Consider the following 21,554-nt stretch of genomic DNA (forward strand, 5'->3'; position numbering starts at 1 on the left):
TGACTCTGCTCTCCAGGAGGGTAGCCCTGTGGGGAACGGCAGTGTGGGAGAACCGAGACCCATGCTGCGCCTCATTCCACTCCCTCTCAGAGGAGATGAAGAGGGTCTTCGACCGGGCCGTGGCCGGCAAGGAGGCGGCCCGAGAGATTGTGGACCTCAAACAGGGTAATTACTCCATGGCGGAATCAAGTTCCGCACATTGCTGGCCGCATGCAAGTGGAACGAGGAGGCACAGTGGGATATGTTCCTGCATGGGTTGGCCGACCGTGTTCACAAGGAGATTTATTTACTCGAGTTGCCAACCAGCCTTAATGGGCTCATCGACTTGGCGCTCCGCGTGGATGCTCGTATCAATAGACTGGGGGCACACGCCTGTCCCACACATCTCCCCAGCAACCCTGAGAGTGGCAACTCGAGCAGAGAGAACATGCCAGTCCTGTCTTCCATCACGAACCCATGCAGGTGTGTAGAGCTCGACTGACCTGGTAAGAGAGAGAGAGGTGGAGGTCCCTTGGACTTTGTATGTACTGCGGTGGCTCTGGACATCTTCTACTCTCCTGCCCGGTAAAAGAGCCAGCCTGGTAGTAAACTTGAGGCTACTATTGGGTGGGATCTCCACCGGGAAGTCCTCAACATCATCAACTCTCCTTCCGGTGGAACAGGTGGGCCAACAAAACGCACACCTGTCAAGCCCTTCTTGACTCTGGAGCAGAAGGTAACTTTGTGGACACCACTCTTGCACAACACCTGAGACTCCCTCTCACTCCCCTTTCACACCAGATCACCGTCAATGCACTCAATGGCCAGGAACTGCCCTACATCACTCACACCATTGGACCTATAACTCTCCTCACCTCTGGCAACCACACCGAGACTACCCCGTGGCACCCATCATCTTAGGTCACCCTTGGCTAGTCAAACACAACCACGAGTGGATTGGGGTTCCAACACTACAACCTCGTGGGGTAAATGTTGTCATGAGTCTTGTCTGGTTTCTGCTTGTCCTTCTGTGTATGTTTCTGTTTTTCAGGAGGTTACGGTTTTGTCAAACGTGCCTGCGGAGTACCTGGACCTGAAGGAAGTGTTCAGTAAGTCCTGCGCTGCTCTCGGACAGAAAGCTCTCGGACTAAATCTAAAATATCTTAAACTGTGTTCTGAAGATGAATGGAGGTCTTACGGGTTTGGAACGACATGAGGGTGAGTTATTTATGACATAATTTAGATTTTTGGTTGAACTAACCCTTTAAGCATTATATAATATTTGTTAATTATTTATAAAAGAAAGTTATCATAAAGTGTTACCGTTACAATTACTGAAGCTTATATTGGTAGCTCTTGAGGGACTGTTGCTATTACAGTGTAAGTGTACGTACTGCAAATTACATAAAAAAATGTTTTTTGAATATATTATATATATTAAAATATATTAGAAGTGAAATCTACTTGAATGTGAATGAAAATTTACAAGTGAAATGTGCACTCCATCATGCACTGACATTGTGTCAGTATGTACCAATTTAAGTAGAATTGAAACGCCCAGTTTGTTAGATCAGAGGAAGTTCACAACCACAGGAGGGGATAATAGTATTTAAAGAAAGAGTAGTGAGCAAATAATGATGAGAAAGACTTGGAGAAAGAGACAATGGTTCATAAGTGTCATTTGTGTCTTCTGATACTGATCGTTCTTTCTTCACTTCTCACGGGTAAAGAAACAGTTTATTCTGGACAGTGTTTGCATTAAGTGAGAAAAAAAAGACTATGATTTGAATCATTTCCTTTTATGTTTTTAAGTATTATGTTTTCATTTATTAATAAATAACATATCTTTTATTCAAATGTTCTTGTGTTTCAGGTACCAGTGGAGTGAATGAGACTCATGCGTTCATCAGTTCTGGTGAAGATGTCCATCTGCCCTGTAATAATACTCTTCCTGACTGCAACTCAACTACATGGAACTATAACAGACATTCAGCAGCAGTTGAGCTGATTGCTAGAGGGGTAATTATGAAACAAATCGAGAGACATGAGAGACTGAGTCTGGGGTCTGACTGCTCTCTGAACATCAACAAAATCTCAAAAGAAGATTATGGATCTTACAGCTGCAGACAATATGTGAATGAGACACAACAAGGAACAGATGCTCGTGTTTTTCTACATGTTCTTCATGGTAATTTTACAATCTTGTGATCAGTTTAAAAGGGCAAATACTTGGTTTAAACTTCCATGATTTTTTTGTGTTTCAGTCTCTTCATCAACCTCATCCTCACAGACTGGGATCAATGCAGGTCTCTCTGTGACTCTCTTCTGTCAGCTGTATTCAATTGCTGGAGTCTCTTGTGATGATTGGATGAGTTCTGAGAGGATTCATCTGTTCTGGGTGAATCAGGCTGGTGTTAAACTGAATATATCAGACTCCAGATATCAGATATCATCCTCATCAGATCCCTGTATCATCACTCTGACTACAACACTCCTGAATGAAGATCACAACAGAGAGTTGAGATGTGAAGTTACTCAGAGAGATCAAGTCAAGATCTCAGTCACACACACTGTCAAGAGATCAGGTGAGAAAACAAGCTCATTAATCAGTTATGAAAATTTCTGTTAAATGTGCTAATATAATTATAGATAATGCTGAGTTGTTTTGTAAGTTAACTAATTAACATATTATTGTCATAATCTACAGTATAAATCACCTGGACTAACATTCGTCTTTTCCAACTCAAGCTGATTCAACGACAGCAGTGATTCCAGTCCACATTACAAACTCTCAGTATCCCTTAACTACAAACACACACCTAACTAAAGGTACATCATCACTGTCTTTCTCAAATCAGTGTTTTGCGGTGGCTCGCAGATACAGTTTTCTTAAATCAGTCTCAAGATATAATTGATTCCTCTCTGAAGACATTAAGAGATGGGGTACAGGGGATCAACAACTGTGTGCAAATTAACTCTAATTACTCGGTTTTGTGTGTACTCATAATTGTGTGTGTATGTTTGTGTGTGCACAAGTCAGAGGCTTTTTATATTTGCAAGCACACATGCACATGTGAACTTGATCCTTAATACTAAATGTTTCACTTATTTTCAATCTCAATCAGTCATTTCTGGTGGATGCTCATTTTTGACAAATATAAGCTCAGATCAGTGAGGCTTATGAACAACCAGTTTCAAAAAGAAATACAATCATTTAAATTTAAATTTGATAGAAACGTAAAATAAAATTGAATACTTGAATGTTACAAAAGCAAGATGATGTAATTAAAACTGGGTTTAAATTATGTTTATTAAAGAGGCTGAACGTATTCCTTTGTTAACTGAAGAGACAGAGTTTAATGCACATAGCAAACCACTCAAAAAAGAGAAGAGAAAATGTGATTTCACAGAATCATCAGTTTAATCTGGTTCAGATATGATCACTGATCTATTGTGGTCAAATTACTCAGATGTTTCCAAACCTAAAAAGTGAAATCACAGCTCTGAAAACACTAGAAATGCTATAAATAATTGATGATTGTAGTTATGAAAGTGTAAAATGGCGGTCAACCATCTCAACACTGTAATAAAGTCTTGACATCACCATTAAATTCATATGCAATAGTCTGTTTGATGATGATTCATCATTTGCAAAAATACAACAAACAAATTACCTTTCATGTTTTTTCATTTTAATTAACTTTTCTTCTTTTATTAGTTAGTTATTAGTTGCTGTGTAGTGCTTTTTGCATCAATGCATCTTTGAAAACAGCAATCATGAGTATTACAACCTCAGTCTCATTTCCCCGGTTTCATTTCAGGGACTCTAATGTTGAAGAATATTTTCTGTTCCTTTTTGTTCTGCTGTTTCACTTCCTGTGTTTATTTCCTTTTGTCCTTGATCCATTTCTGCCTTGTTTATCTCCATAGTTACCCTGTTTTTTTGTCTTGGTGATTTATTAGCCTCACCTGTTCCTTGTTATCCTTTGTATTTATACTCTTGTTTTTCATTAGTCTGCTGTCGCGAATGTATAGAATGTAAAATCACAAAGAAATCGTAAAACATGCTGTTATATTGTATAAAATATTTGGAAGAGAGGAATAGTCTATGGCAAAAGATTCATCAGGCTGGATGAAAATGAACCCTCAAGGATATATTAGGAACAACAGGAGAAGGGGAAGAGGATGCACAGAAAGCGGTTGTGGAATATCTAAAAGAAATAGGGATTTATTATTAGATTTGGTTTATTGTTTTAATTTATTGTGGGTATGGATGTTTGAATATATAGTTCTAAATCTGAACATATAAATGTAAATCTGAATATATGCTTATAAATCTGAATATATAGAAGTAAATCTGAATATATACTTATAAACAAAAATATTAGGGGTTGCATGACTACGGATTTCTGCTAGTCGATTTCTTATTTAAAAAAAATACTTGAGTTACTCGGCTACTCGTGGTTCATGCTATTGTAAATGAAAAGACATTAAATAGTTATTATCATTAAACGCTTATTAATTGAAAGCCGTATGCAACAGTTACGTGTAGATTGTCAAAACTTTATAATTATGACATTACATATTGAAATTTTCATGTAACAGCCAGTATTTGTATTTGTATCTCTATTTGTATCTGTAACAATAACAAAAAATTTTGTATCTGCATTCAGATACAACGTAGTACAGTTACTTGATAAGCACTCTTTAAGCGAGTCTATAATGTTTTGTGGACTTCACTAAACAAATGTTCGTGTGCAAGACAAAGCACCAAAAGATAAAGATGCAAACATGTAGAACAAGTAGAAAATGTATCTGTATCTAAGTTGATTACTAGAACTGGTTTGGTTTTTGAGAGACTCAGATGCGCAATGCGGCTGTTTGATTGGTGAGCACGCTGTGCTTATTCCATTCATTCATATCACATTGTAACCTAAGCTTTAAATCATTGCCTTTTAAATATATACAAATAACGTGTGTGATGTATTATTATAGATGATATTAATCTTGCCAAGCTCTGATTTCTGAGAGATGCACGGAGAGACAACAGCAATGCAGTGTTTGATTTGTGCTCTTTTCACTCATAAAGTTTACATTAATATACTTCACACTCATGACTTTAGAGGTCTCTGTATAATATTGAGCTGATCTCCTGGCTCACCTGTTATCTAGCAAACACGGCACTGTGCAAGCCTCATCCGAATATTCAGGCAGAATTATTCCTTGTCCGTTATTTGTTTTTGAAGGCATTATCTGTGCCATTCTGAATAAAGTAGGCTATTCTGCTTCGAGCACACCCAAAATTATTACATTACATATTTTAATTTTACATGCAACATAGATAAAGTCATTGACAGTCCTCTCTTGCCTGCGGGTGTCGCTGTTGGACAGTGTTTTCTCTACTTCCTGTTGGCCTTCTGTAGCAAATTGTAGCTCCGTGTAGCTGTTTTTATTTTATTTTTTTCTCTAGAATCTTTATCTTACTATCACTCTCTGTTTTTTAAAGTGGTAAAATATAACTTAATTCACACCATATTTCTGATATTATCGATCAATCTTATCAGATTAACTTTGATCGTTCACTTTTATTATATTTCCGTGAGTGCAGTACACCTGCAAAGCGTTAGCACTCTTTAGCTTGTCATTAGCGTCTTCATTCGAACCTATCGCTGTTTTCTTTTCTCCTCTCCCCCGCTCCAGTTTTTCACAAGTTCATCAAACAACCGCAGTAAGAATTTTCATCAAGCACGGTGAGTAATGGCTTCTCCTATCATTGTTTCTTGCACCTCTTGCCACATGTACAGTTTATCTATCTCTGTCGCTGATGAGGGATTCACATGTGATAAATGCAGGGAAATAGTTAGGCTGACAGAGAAGATTTCAGAATTAGAGACACGCATCCAAACTTTAATTGAGGACAGTAAAAATGTTAGGGCTCTAGATATGGCTTTGGATGCGTCTAGCTCAGGGATTCCTGTACATTGTTCGGTTCCGGAAACAGAGCCCCAGCAGCAGGGCAACTGGGTGACAGTGAGGCAGCGTAGTCGTGGGTCAAAACACCGCTCTTCTGTTCCGATCAAAACATTAAACAGGTTCTCCCCACTCAGTGATGCACCCACTGAGAAACCTGATGAAAGTGCTCTAGTTATTGGTGATTCTATTGTACGGAACGTGAATATAGAGACACCAGCCACCATAGTCAAATGTTTACCGGGAGCCAGAGCGCCTGACATCTTGGCAAATTTAAAAGTGCTGGCTAATGCTAAACTTAAATACAGTAAGATTGTTATTCATGCCGGCGCTAATGATGTTCGACTTCGCCAGTCGGAGATCACTAAAAATAACATTAAAGAGGTGTGTGAACTTGCAAAAGCACGATGTCAGACACTGTAATTTGCTCTGGTCCCCTCCCTGCTTACCGTGGTGATGAGATGCATAGCAGATTGTCATCACTCAATGGCTGGATGTCTAAGTGGTGCCCACAGAATAACATAGGTTTCATAGACAATTGGACGAGCTTTTGGGGCAGACCTGACCTGTTTAAAAGAGATGGTCTTCATCCCTCCTGGGGTGGCGCCACTCTTCTCTCTAGAAATATGGCAAATAGTCTTAGTGTTTATACTTGACTAACTGGGGCCCAGGTCAGGAAGCAGACAGACTGGCTAAACCGACCGTCTGCTAGCTGCCTCCCGTCACAGAGGTCAGTTAATTCTCAGCACATAGAGACTTTTTCACCTAGATATCACACTATAGAGACTGTGTCTGTTCCCCGAACTAGAAAAAACAAAAAACGTCCAAACCAGGTTAAGATTAACAATTTAATTGAGGTTCAAAAAATAAAAAACAGAAGCAATATGGATAAACAAATGATAAAGCTTGGCTTATTGAATATCAGATCCCTTTCTACGAAAACACTTTTTGTAAATAATATGATCACTGATCATAATATAGATGTACTCTGTTTGACAGAAACCTGGCTAAAACCTGATGATTACATTATTTTAAATGAGTCCACCCCCAAGATTACTGTTATAAACATGAGCCGCGTCTAAAAGGCAAAGGTGGAGGTGTTGCTTCAATTTATAACAACGTTTTCAGGATTTCTCAGAGGGCAGGCTTCAAGTATAACTCGTTTGAAGTAATGGTGCTTCATATAACATTATCCAAAGAAACAAATGTTAATGATAAATCCCCTGTTATGTTTGTACTGGCTACTGTATACAGGCCACCAGGGCACCATACAGACTTTATTAAAGAGTTTGGTGATTTTACATCTGAGTTAGTTCTGGCTGCAGATAAAGTTTTAATAGTTGGTGATTTTAATATCCATGTTGATAATGAAAACGATGCATTGGGATCAGCATTTATAGACATTCTGAACTCTATTGTTGTTAGACAACACGTTTCAGGACCTACTCATTGTCGAAATCATACTCTAGATTTAATACTGTCACATGGAATTGATGTTGATGGTGTTGAAATTATTAAGCCAAGTGATGATATCTCAGATCATTATTTAGTTCTTTGCAAAATTCATAAAGCAAAAATTGTAAATTCTACTTCTTGTTACAAGTATGGAAGAACCATCACTTCTAACACAAAAGACTGCTTTTTAAGTTATCTTCCTGATGTATCCAAATTCCTTAGCATATCCAAAACCTCAGAACAACTTGATGATGTAACAGAAACTATGGACTCTCTCTTTTCTAGCACTTTAAATAAAGTTGCTCCTTTACGCTTAAGGAAGGTTAAGGAAAACAGTTTGACACCATGGTATAATGAGTATACTCGCACCCTAAAGAGAGCAGCCCGAAAAATGGAGCGCAGCTGGAGGAAAACAAAACTAGAGGTATTTCGTATTGCTTGGCGGGAAAGTAACATATCCTACAGAAAAGCATTAAAAACTGCTAGATCCGATTACTTTTCTTCTCTTTTAGAAGAAAACAAACATAACCCCAGGTATTTATTCAATACAGTGGCTAAATTAACGAAAAATAAAGCCTCAACAAGTGTTGACATTTCCCAACACCACAGCAGTAATGAGTTTATGAACTACTTTACTTCTAAAATCGATACTATTAGAGATAAAATTGCAACCATTCAGCCGTCAGCTACAGTATCACATCAGACAGTGCACAATAGACCCCCTGAGGAACAGTTCCACTCATTCTCTACCATAGGAGAGGAAGAATTGTATAAACGTGTTAAATCATCTAAACCAACAACATGTATGTTAGACCCTATACCATCTAAGCTCCTGAAAGAGGTGCTTCCAGAAGTCATAGATCCTCTTCTGACTATTATTAATTCATCATTGTCATTAGGGCATGTCCCCAAAACCTTCAAACTGGCTGTTATTAAGCCTCTCATCAAAAAACCACAACTTGACCCCAAAGAACTAGTTAATTATAGACCAATCTCGAATCTCCCTTTTCTGTCCAAGATACTAGAAAAGGTGGTATCCACACAATTATATTCCTTCTTAGAGAAAAATGGTATATGTGAGGATTTCCAGTCAGGATTTAGACCGTATCATAGTACTGAGACTGCTCTTCTTAGAGTTACAAATGATCTGCTCTTATCATCTGATCGTGGGTGTATCTCTCTATTAGTTTTATTGGATCTTAGTGCTGCGTTTGACACAATTGACCACAACATTCTTTTGCATAGACTTGAATACTTTGTTGGCATCAGTGGAAGTGCATTAGCATGGTTTAAATCGTACTTATATGACCGCCATCAGTTCGTAGCAGTGAATGAAGATGTATCCTATCGATCACAAGTGCAGTATGGAGTACCTCAAGGCTCAGTACTAGGGCCGCTACTCTTCACGCTTTATATGTTACCCTTGGGAGATATCATCAGGAAACATGGTGTTAGCTTTCACTGTTATGCTGATGATACTCAGCTCTATATTTCTTCGCAGCCCGGTGAAACACACCAATTTGAAAAACTAATGGATTGCATAGTCGATATAAAAAACTGGATGACGAGTAATTTCTTACTGCTAAATTCTGAAAAAACAGAGGTGTTAATTATAGGACCTAAAAACTGCTTGTAATAACCTAGAACACTGTCTAAGACTTGATGGTTGCTCTGTCAATTCTTCGTCATCAGTTAGGAACCTAGGTGTGCTACTTGATCGCAATCTTTCCTTAGAAAGCCACGTTTCTAGCATTTGTAAAACTGCATTTCTCCATCTCAAAAATATATCTAAATTACGGCCTATGCTCTCAATGTCAAATGCAGAAATGTTAATCCATGCATTTATGACCTCAAGGTTAGATTATTGTAATGCTTTATTGGGTGGTTGTTCTGCACGCTTAGTAAACAAACTACAGCTAGTCCAAAATGCAGCAGCAAGAGTTCTTACTAGAACCAGGAAGTATGACCATATTAGTCCGGTCCTGTCAACACTGCACTGGCTCCCTATCAAGCATCGCATAGATTTTAAAATATTGCTTATTACTTATAAAGCCCTGAATGGTTTAGCACCTCAGTATTTGAATGAGCTCCTTTTACATTATAATCCTCTACGTCCGCTACGTTCTCAAAACTCAGGCAATTTGATAATACCTAGAATATCAAAATCAACTGCAGGCGGCAGATCCTTTTCCTATTTGGCGCCCAAACTCTGGAATAACCTACCTAACATTGTTCGGGAGGCAGACACACTCTTGCAGTTTAAATCTAGATTAAAGACCCATCTCTTTAACCTGGCATATACATAACATAGTAATATGCTTTTATTATCCAAATCCGTTAAAGGATTTTTAGGCTGCATTAATTAGGTAAACCGGAACCGGAAACACTTCCCATAACAACCTATGTACTTGCTACATCATTAGAAGAATGGCATCTACGCTAATATTTGTCTGTTTCTCTCTTGTTCCGAGGTCACCGTGGCCACCAGATCCAGTCTGTGTCCAGATCAGAGGGTCACTGCAGTCACCCGGATCCAGTACGTATCCAGACCAGATGCTGGATCAGCACCTAGAAAGGACCTCTACATCCCTGAAAGACAGCGGAGACCAGGACAACTAGAGCCCCAGATACAGATCCCCTGTAAAGACCTTGTCTCAGAGGAGCACCAGGACAAGACCACAGGAAACAGATGATTCTTCTGCACAATCTGACTTTGCTGCAGCCTGGAATTGAACTACTGGTTTCGTCTGGTCAGAGGAGAACTGGCCCCCCAACTGAGCCTGGTTTCTCCCAAGGTTTTTTTCTCCATTCTGTCACCGATGGAGTTTCGGTTCCTTGCCGCTGTCGCCTCTGGCTTGCTAAGTTGGGGACACTTCATCTACAGCGATATCGTTGACTTGATTGCAAATAAATGCACAGACACTATTTAACTGAACAGAGATGACATAACTGAATCCAATGATGAACTGCCTTTAACTATCATTTTTGCATTATTGACACTGTTTTCCTAATGAATGTTGTTCAGTTGCTTTGACGCAATGTATTTTGTTTAAAGCGCTATATAAATAAAGGTGACATTGACATTGACATAAAGTCATAGAAATTAACTGCTACATGCAATATTGTAATCCAAATATTCACATTGTACTTGCAATCTCACTGCATGCATTATGGTTAATGCATGCTCGAGTAGTCGATTATTTCCGACAGCACCTACTAGTGGTTGAAGTAATCGATCACTCGACTAGTCTATGCAAGCCCTAATAAATATATGCTTGTAAGTTATATAAGTAAATATATAGAAGTAAATCTGAATATTTACTTATAAATCTGAATAAATAAATGTAAATCTGAATATATGCTTATAAGTCTGAATATTCAGAAGTACATCTGAATATATACTAATTCTGAATATACAAAAGTAAATCTGAATATATAGAACTAAATCTAAATATATAATTATAAATCTGAACATACAGCAGTAAATCTGGATCAAAATTTATAAATCAAAATATATGCTTATCCTTCTGAATATACTGAAGTAAATCTGATTAAAACTGCAAGCAACAATGAAAGGGCCCTCGCACCCGGGCTCACCATCACCCGGTGGCCATAGGAGAACAGCGAATGTTGGACCATATGCTTATAAAATGGTAAATATTTGTGCCACATTTCCTGCTGCCAAAAGGTGGAACTATGTTTATAACTGAATATTGGCATGTAAATGTCTTCAGGCAAGGACTCTTACCAAACATGTGAAGTTTGGGGCAGATCGGACATTGCATATTTAAGTTCGTGTAAAACAAGTAATTTCCTGTTGTTTCCTGTTGCCAGCAGGTGCCCCTATGACTATAAATCAATATTGGCCTTAGGGTGAGTTCAGGCCAGGACTCTTACCAAACATGGGCAGATCAGACATTGCATGTTTACGTTAGTGTGAAACAATATATTTCCTGTTGCCAGCAAGTGGCACTATAATTTAATTGAATGTGTTCAGGCCTAGACTCTTATAAAACTTGTTACGTGTGAGACAGTTTGAGCATTGTATGCATGAGTTACAACAACTCCCTGTTTCATAGTATTAATAGCATCCTTTAGCACTTAGTGTTGCAAGCATGTTTGAGAATATTTCTATTTCTATGTTTAGCACACAATGGCATATTTTATTGTGTTGTTAATCGTACTGTTTAAAACATGTCACTTCTTGTTGCCAGTAGGTGGCACTATAACTAAAACGAAATATGAGTATGTAGATATCTTGTGATGTTTGAAGCAGATTGAACATTCTATGCACGAGTTACACAAATGTTCTATTTCACTGCATTAATAGCATGCTTTAACACTTAGCTAAGTGTTGCTAGAATGTTTTAGCATGCTTCTAGAATGTTACCAGTGTATTTAGCACTTGCTGACACTTTTTAATATGTTGCTAGAAGTCCATAACAAGATTCAAGATTTTTATTCATCACATACACAATTACTGAAATATGAGTAAGTAATATGAAATATGAGTCAGGTCCGCTCCATGGACAGTCCGATTATTAAAGAATACAACACAGATGAAAATATACATAAATATAGCTATGAAATAATTAAATAAAAGTAAACAATAAAAATATAAGAATAAAATATAAAAAATGTTTACTGTATAATTAAATATAGAATAGAAAATAATGTGCATTAGAGTACACTGTAGTTAAATATTAAGATACCTGCAAACAGGTTGACACTGTCAGTATGTCAATGTGTAGCAGAGTATGATGAATGTCTTTCTGATCAAGTGAATATTAAGTGAAGTCATGTAAATGTTAAGAAGCTGGTTTGAGTTTAGTAGCCTGATGGCCCGGGTGAAGAAACTCCTCCTAAGTCTCTCGGTTTTTGCCGTCAGGCTACGGAAGTGCTTACCAGATGGCAGCAAAGTGAAAAAATAGTTACTGGGGTGGATGGAGTCCTTGATAATTTTATCAGCTCTGCTTTTGCAGTGTTTGAGGTAGATGTCCTGCTGAGAGGGGAGAGCAGACCCTGAGATGTGCTCAGCTAAGCACACAACTCTCTGCAGGGCTTTGCAGTCTTGACTGGATCTGTTCGCATACCACACTGTTAATACACTTTCTAGGGCCCCTGAATAGAAGGTTTTTATGATTGCTGGAGAGACCCTGAATTCCCTCAGCTGTTGCAGATGGTATAGTCTTTGCCTGGCTTTATTATGCTGTGTTTGAATGTAGGTAGTCCAAGTCAGGTCCTCTGAGATGTTTAAACCAATGCCACGTTTCCACTGCAGGAACTTTACCTAAGAACTAGGGACTTTGTCCTGGTACTTGGTGTGTTTCCACTGCAGGAACCAAGAACTAAATAAAGTTCCGGGTAAAAAAATGCCCCTCAGAAAGTCCCTGCTGGCGAGGTGGTACTTTTTCAAAGTTACGGAACTTTCGGGGGCTGTACTTGGGCACTAAACATCCTGATTGGTTGAGTTCACGCAGCATTGGTTGAGTTCAACCACCATTTATTCGGATCATTCAAAAAATATTACTGTTATTGTGTCATGAAATGTAAATTTAAAAGTTTTTCAGGCAAGAACGTAGTTGTTTAAAACTCAAATCTGTGGTTTATTTATAAAGACAGCGCCTATTTAAAAATGTGTTTCTCCGATCTCGGAGATGGTGAGCTCCACGCGATCAGCGGGAGCTCAGTGATCATGTATCTGCTGACAGCAGCCTCACCTCGGCTAGACCTTCTGATATGTGCCGCTGGCTTTGATGTCTCTTTAGTGGTTAAACATAAAATATAATTTGTTTTGGGTAAATCTAACAGGTTATCTTTGGTCTGTATTACATTTATCTATATGTTAAAATGAAAATAAAAAAGGCAAATTTTGTTGGTGTTCCTGGGGAAAAAAGTTTCTGGTACAAATGTTCCGGGTAATTTCAGTGGAAAAGCGGTACAAGTAACTTGAAGCTGCTCACCCTCTCCACAGGGGTCCCGCTGATCATGAGAGGAGTATAGGGCTGCTGCCGTCTCTTCCTGAAGTCAACAACCAGCTCTTTAGTTTTGCTCACATCCAGAGAGAGACAGTTGTCCTGGCACCATAATGTGTGTCTCTCTACCTCATCCAAGTATGCGGTCTCATTATTGTTGTGAATGAGGCCCAGAACCAAAGTATCATCAGCAAATTTGATAATAGATGTGGGAATACAGGTTGTGGGAAGACATGCAGTCATGTGTGTAGAGAGAGTAGAGCAGGGGACTCCTGACACAGACCTGTGGGGCTCCTACGTTCAGGGTGATGGAGTTAGAGGTGAACTGGCCTACTTTCACCACTTGAGGTCTGCCGGTGAGGAAGTCTTGAATCCAGTTGCAGAGTGAAGAATTCAGGCCGAGGTCTGTGAGATTAGAAGCTAGCTTTATGGGGACTATAGTATTGTGAGAGATGGCATTATCAGTGGATCTGTTAAGGGCAACAAGCAAACTGAAGAGGGTCCAAAGTATCCAGGATGGAAGAGCAGATGTAGTTTTTAACCAGTCCCTCAAAGACCTTCATGACTATTGATGTGAGGGCAACCGGACAATCCTCCAAACCTTGTCCTCTGACCCAGTGTTCACATGCTTTTCTCTGCCCTGACTGCCGCTTTATGATGCGCTGATCGGTAGACTCACGGTAGACTTGTTTTCAAAGTGCCCGTAGAAAGAGTTTAGCTCATCAGCCAGTGACGGATCTCCTTTCACCTCTGCAGAGGATTTATTTCCAAAGGCACAGATGGTCCTTAGTCCCTGCCACATGTTTTGGGAGTCATTGAGCTGAAAATTAGGCTCTATTCATTCCCTTTATTGGTGTTTGGCGGCTCTTACTGAACGTCAGAGAGCATAGCACGATATTTTGTACTCGCTCATGTTTCTTGACAAAAGACCGGCAGTAAGCAGCAGTGCGTCTGTTTACTGCCACATAGATTGTTCTGTCCACCCATGGTTTCTGATTAGAGAAGGTCCTTATAGTTACTGGTTCAGTTGCTTGTTCGGTTAGCATGTTTACAAAGCTTAATGCTACATCCGTGAACTTGCCACTGGTGCTTGGACCCTAATAATAAATGAAGCAATTCCAAGAGGGTCCTCGCACCGTATATACTTGTAAGTCTGGATATACAGAAGTAAATCTGAATATATACTTATAAATCTAAATATATATTTATAAGTCTGATTATACAGAAGTTAATCTGAACTAAATGAAAGTGAAAGCCATACTCGGAATTGGTTCTCTGCATTTAACTCATCCAAGTGCATACACACAGCTTTGAGAAGTGAACACACACCTGGAGCAGTGGGCAGATATATCCAGCACCCAGGGAGCAACTGGGGGTTCAGTGCCTTGCTCAAGGGTACCTCAGCCATGTGAATTGAGGGTGGAAGAGAGTGCTGTTCATTCACTCCCCCCTACTTCACATTCACTTCCACCTACAACTCCTGCCAGCACAGAGACTTGAACCTCGGACCTTCTGGTTACAAGTCCAACTCTCTAACCATTAGGCCTGTATATATAGGGGAAGATTTGGCTGCACTGCTGTCTTCCGAAACTGAAGCTATGCCTGAATTGGATCCAGAAAAAAAACGGCTATGATTTTTACCGGGCCACTGAGAGGGTAGGGATCAAGTGGAAATCTCCACTGAATCCCGAGCCCTTAAGGCTGGACGATTGGTTTCTCGGGGTGGCTTGTGGAGGTTCACAGTGCCCCGGTGCCTTTCTTCTTGGAGGTGCATAAGGAGCTCACCAAGTCATGGACAGCACCTTTTACTCCTGGAAACCTAACTGCTGGTTCCTCATCCCTCACCACCCTCAATGGTGGAGCAGCATTATGGAGGTCCCCCAGGTAGAACAGTCGGTTGCAATGTAGTTGTGTCCTATTATCACCTCCACCTGGCAGGTCGAGCCGTGCTCCCCTCCCTGGTCTATAGGTACTCACCTGGCCAGCGATGCTTACACAACCTGTGCAGAAGCTCCGCCTTACACGATTCACCATTACTGCAAGTTCATCAGGCTAAGGCACTGAGGGACCTGCGTGAGGGTGGTCATGACCCAGAAGTTTTAAAAGAACTCTGTAATGCTATGGACCTCACTCTACAAGTGATAAAGGTCACTACGCGATCTCTGGGCCATGAGATGTCCACTATGGTGGTCCAGGAATGCCAAAACAGCCTGTGGTCGATATGGGGGATGCCGACAAAGTTTGATTCCTTGACCGGCATCTTTGGCGATGCAGTTGAGAGCATGGCCCAGCAGCTCTTGGCTGCACAGAAGCAGACTGAGGCGCGCACCCTGACTCGGTGGGCAGCTGCTGCCTCCATCCATCGGCCGGCCGCAACACCAGAGCCTGCTCATCACCGAGTGCAGCCTCCTGTGTCTGCCCATGCTGCATTAGCGGTGAGCAGAAGAGCAAGAAAGGGAGGAAGCAGCTCTTGGGGGATGGTGAAGGCACCTCTCCCTCCCCTGGAAGAGGGCCGGGTGGAGAATCTGGAAAATTTCAATGAGAAAGCAGTTTTCTCTGTCCTTGGGTCCCGGGAGGGTATGGAGAGTCATGGACAGACTAAAACCAGACCACACTCATCCTCCTTCCTTGCCAGCAGGCAGCAGCGGGAGGTTCGAGAGCGTCAACAAAGGCCCTACTCATGCACCCTCTGCCAACCTGGGGAACCAGGTAAGCATTGCACAACACCCAGACCCCTGTTCGGTCCACTCACAAGCCGCTCATGTGGGGCTTCCACAGCATCCCTGCTCCAAGTGGAACAGTAGCTATGGCCGTTTTTTAGGGATTCTATTTCGTTGGTCATCCGACATAATGTCGAGAGTGACCGACTGAAAGGGAACGTCTCAGTCACATGTGATAACCCTCGTTCCCTGAAGGAGGGAACGGAGATGTCATGACCTGTCACCAGAGCTCCTGGACCACCCCTGAGCGGCCAGGTCACTGACTAAGCTCCTCAGCGAAAACTTGAATATGTGCTGCATCTGCTGCCTATTTATATCCAAGCTTTCATCAGTGGCAGCTGGATGCAATAATCACATGCCAATGTGTATTGGCTCGTTTAGTTTACATTCAAAGTAGATTGGTCTCTCTGAGTGAGACCCCAATTCGTTGGTCATCCGACGTGATGTCTCTGTTCCCTCCTTCAGGGAACGAGTGTTCCCATATGTAACTGAGATGTTATAATTCTGGATATATAAATGTCAATCTGAATCTATAGTTATACGTCTGAATATATAGAAGCAAATTTTAATATATAGATGTAAATATTAATATATTGTTGAAGTCGGAATAAACAGAGGTAAATATGAAAAAATAGTTGTACATTTTGAATACATGAATACAAAATTAATCTAATTATATGATGGTAAATCACAATGTGTGTTTATAAATCTTAAGTATATAAATGCATATCTGAATATATATAATGTCTACATTTTAACATAAATATATCTTTATTATTAGGTATGTTAATAGGCAGATGTTCTTGCTCTTTTAATTAAACTGGTATGTCTATGTATCCTGTAATGTATCAATGCAAATAATGTACTATATTAATTATTTTAATTATTACTGTGTATCATATGCTGCTGCAATTTTGCAACACTGTCTCTATTCACTTTTAATCGCTATTAGTAAATATATGTTGTTGGCAATTTCCCTAGACCTCTCAGCCATGCTGAACTGTGTAGAAAAGATGGATTAGCATTATCACTGACTGTGAGGACCTTTTTGCACCACAGCCAGCCTTTTTTAATGAAAAATACTCCTTTTGGTTTAGATTGAGATGCTCTTACAATAATTAATATAGTAAAATATTTACATTGATAACTATATACAGTAAGGGCGGTTCAGTTTGTTTCAGGGTCTTAGAGTCACGGTTTCAGTATGGTACGGTATGTGCTTTATGGAGAAGCTACCATATTTTCCGCACTATAAGGCGCACCGGATTATAATGCGCACCTTCAATGAATGGCCTATTTTAGAACTGTTTTCATATATAGGGCGCACCAGATTATAAAGCGCATAGAATAGAAGATACTGCAGTCAAATGTTTGACTGGGTTTGCGTTATGCATCCACTAGATGGAGCTGTGCTAAAAGGAATGTCAACATTTTGACAGAGCGCCTTGATCCATTTATAAGGCGCTCCGGATTTTAAGGCGCACTGTCATTTTTTTGCGAAAATTAAAGGCTTTTGAGTGTGCCTTATAGTGTGGAAAATACGGTAACTACGATCAACAGCACAAATAAATACAATAGAGTAAAGATACAAATAAAATAAACAGTGATTTTTAGTTTTTTTTTTTTTTTTGGGAGGTCAAGCATTAGTTTTTAGGTTCTATATATTCACAATTTACATTTATATATTCAGACTTATAACTTTATATTTACATTTAAATTAATATATTCAGAATTATAACTATATGTTCAGATTTGCTTCTATATATCCACAATTTCCATTTACATATTCAGGCTTATAATTATATATTCAGATTTATATCTATGTATTTAGATTTTAATATCATTATTTCCTGTTTGACACCTCATAATATTCATTATATATATATATATATATATATATATATATATATAGGTTTTTTTTATTGTGTTCCATTCGGAAGGGCTCATCCTCTACAATAAGAGCTTTGAAGGGTTGAAGTGTGTAGGGGATCAAACTACTGTTTACTACTACCGCGTCATCACATCCCCAGGCGGAGACGCTGTCATCATGCAAAGAATCTGTGCAAAGGATCATGGGAGCCCAAAGTGTCCATGAGTTGTTTCCTTCGAAATCCTTCATTCCGAAGGGCCCTTTGAAGTGGCCAGTTTTGAGCACTTCAGTTTGGAACGACCCTTCAATATCGTGGCCATGATTGTTTTGACTGAAATGCCCTTCAGAGGGTGAAATATCCCATTTGGAATGCACTGGGTATCAGTTTAATAAATGGAAAATTATTTGAATTTTGTTTAGTTTAAGTTAATTCAGTGTACAGGACATACTGGATTATTCCTGAAAGCTCTAATACTTTACATAGTGTCACACTTAAAAATGTAATGTTAAACATCTGGAGAGTGTTTTTTTTTTTATTTTATTTTTTTTTATTATGTAAACAAAAACAAAAATATATAATTTGATTCTTCTGCTTTTTATGCTGGTAAGTTTTCATTTACTAATAGTTCACACAGGCTCTACTAAATATGTACCGTATAATTGATGTGATGTGAAGCTAATGTGTTAATGAACATGTAATCAAACCATCATCATGTTGGAACTGAACCAGAGGTGGACAGTAATGAATACATTTCTTCGAGTTATCTGTACTTAAGTATACTTTACTTTAGTATTTTTTTTATTTTATTTTTTATGGAAACTTGTGACTTTTACTTAAGTAAAAATCTGTCTTTACAACTTTCACTTGTAATGGAGTAATATTTGACCAGCAGTACCTGTCCTTTACAATCAAGTAATGGAGTTGTGTACTTTGTCCACCTCTGAACTGAACTAACAGAGATGATCACAGATCCAGCAGAAACTGAAGTCTGTAGGACTGCTGGATTATTATTCCAAGGTATCACACATCTTTACACTGTTCATCGCTTCATGGCTTTGATTTCTTTCCCAGTTTCACAGACTGAGTCTCTGTTTTCTCTTGACTACAGTGATTGTGATTATTATAGAGTTTGCGGTGTTTGCTGCTCCTACTGTGATTCTTCTTCAGATCATCTGTGCAAGAAGAGCTGGTGAGTTTTTGAGATGATTCATGTTGATCTGGAACGATCTGCACTCATGAGAGCTCAGTCAATGCTTTTGTGCTTAATTATTTTACAGGGAGGAAGGATTCACAGCAGCCAGAAGAAATAGAGGTGAATACATATTAGAGTAAAACACTCTTCAAATAAGAGATTACAGCTAGATCTGTCTTCATTTCGATGATATGATGATATTTACACAGCTTACGTGCATATTTGCTCCATATACTGTACTGAATGCTTTAAATATATTAAATTAAATGTCGCAGCAGTATCTGCAAACACAACGAAGTGTGAGTAGAGGGCTTTTATATTACTCGTGTTGAGTGCTGATTGGCTAGATCTAATTGTAATGACACGTGGCATTAAGTTTTCCTAGTAGAACTTGCGCTGATTCATTTATCTGAATTTATTTCAAAGTATAAAAGTAGGGTATTTAACTCTCATAATGGGTAATGACCAGTATCTGAGTAAAATAAAAGTGACTCGGTATCCCTTTTGAAAAACAGCATATGCTGGTTTGGCATGTTTTGAAGCATGATTGTTGGTTTGAGCTGACACTTTTTGTTTTTAAAAGTCATATGCGAGTAGGCGTCAACTATCATGAATATCATTGTGATTTACACCTGAGAAGGTCCGCATAATGAGCTGCATAATGAGCCTTTCAGTCATCTGTGACTGAGAGGAAGGAGTTACATGAAAGAATGTGAAAACAAAATAAATTTATATAATTTTATGTTTGTAGTTTATTTAGAATATATTTAATTATCCCACAAAATAATTTAATATTATTATTATTATTAATGTTGAAAAGAGCTGAGAATGTTTTTTTTTCTGGGGGAATAAATTGAAAGAACAGCATTGTTTTTACATTTGTTACAGTTACATTTATTTGTTACATTTACATTATTTACATCAAGCTTTTGAATGGTATAGTAGTGTATATTGTTATTGAAGCTTCATAATATTTCACTTGATTATACATTTAATCAGGAATTATAGTTTGGAAAAAGTCTTTGGAAAAAGTCTAACTAGTAAAATGTTTACACGTTATGTGAAAACTAGTACAAGCACTTACTCATGTTTATGTTCTCTGCTGAATAAAGCTCTTCATTATTTTTTTCTGAGGAAATCCAAATCTCAAATCCTCAACCACATGACATCTCTTTGGGGTGAATAATGTCTTATTCCTCTCATAGCGAAGCAAACAGTAAAATAAAAGAACTTGAAGAACAGTCTCGCTGTGTTGTCCTCTGTTGTGTGGTGTATTCAAGCTGCACGCTTCAGTGAAACATTAGAATCTGAATAGAGCATCAAGTTTTCTACAGATATATCGCTCATGCAGGGCCGGATTGGGACTCATTTTCAGCCCTGGAGTTTCATGCCTTAGAACGGCCCACTTTAGTTCACGACTGACTATATCAAAATAATGTAATTCAAACCTCTGAATATAAGTCTGCAATAGGCACATTGTTCTCTACAGTAATTCATTGTATTTTTTGAAAAATATAATTTCCAATTCAGTGCAAAAACAGTAGCCTTAGTTTTGCTTCACAGTGAAGATTTATTAGAACAGTAAATAACAGAAAAGAAGAAAAAAAATCTAATAAAAACAAATATACAAAACAAAATAAAAAAAATAAAGATTAAAATAAAGTGTATTGCACTTTCTAATGACAGTATTATCTTTTTTCAGGGAAACAGCTGCTTTACAACTTCAAATATTTTTCACAAATATGAGAACATTAGTTAAGGAATTAAACAAATATTGCGCTGTTTTTCACAGTATAAATTTTAATGATTGTTTCATCTCTTTTTCCACTGCATAAGTTTAGCTTCAAGGAAACATGGACAACCCTAAAACAATAATTAACGCCTGAGCAGAGCACTGGTCTCTGCAACTTTATCTATCACAGTGTCATTGTCCAAAGACATGAGAATTTCTTTCTCAATGCACATGAGCATGAATGCCTCAAAGTTCTTCTGGGTTAAAGTGCTCCTGAGAGTTTTACTGTTGAGAAGCTTCTTTCACAGGCTACTTATGTGATGGACAGTGTTAATAGCAACTTGTAGGTGAGTCCAATCACATGGTAAGCATCAGTTAGTAGATTGTACTGAGAGAGAATGAGATTAACACAAATGACAGTTTTTATAGAAGGAACAAGTTTCACTCTATTTCGACATCCTGCTGTTCCATGGAAGGATCCTCATCACCTCCTTGTAGGATTTCACTGGCTGTCCTAACAATATAACCCTCCATAGGGGACATCTTTAGTTTGTTCCACTGAGATGCAAGGCTGTACAGTTCACCAATGTGCCAACTGTAGCCCTGTCGTCAAACTTAAGCAGACATTTGCTTATTTCTTCCAGAGCTGAGGTGGGAAGT

The 21,554-nt window shown here is 38.8% G+C and overlaps 1 pseudogene; it reads left to right on the forward strand.

Moving 5' to 3' along the window:
* Positions 1-1,582: 1,582 nt before the first annotated feature.
* LOC132111030 (uncharacterized) lies at positions 1,583-3,291 on the forward strand (annotated as a pseudogene).
* The last annotated feature ends 18,263 nt before the right edge of the window (positions 3,292-21,554 follow it).

Source organism: Carassius carassius, chromosome 30 (genome assembly GCF_963082965.1).
Source record: "Carassius carassius chromosome 30, fCarCar2.1, whole genome shotgun sequence".
In the NCBI taxonomy this organism is placed as follows: Eukaryota; Metazoa; Chordata; class Actinopteri; order Cypriniformes; family Cyprinidae; genus Carassius; species Carassius carassius.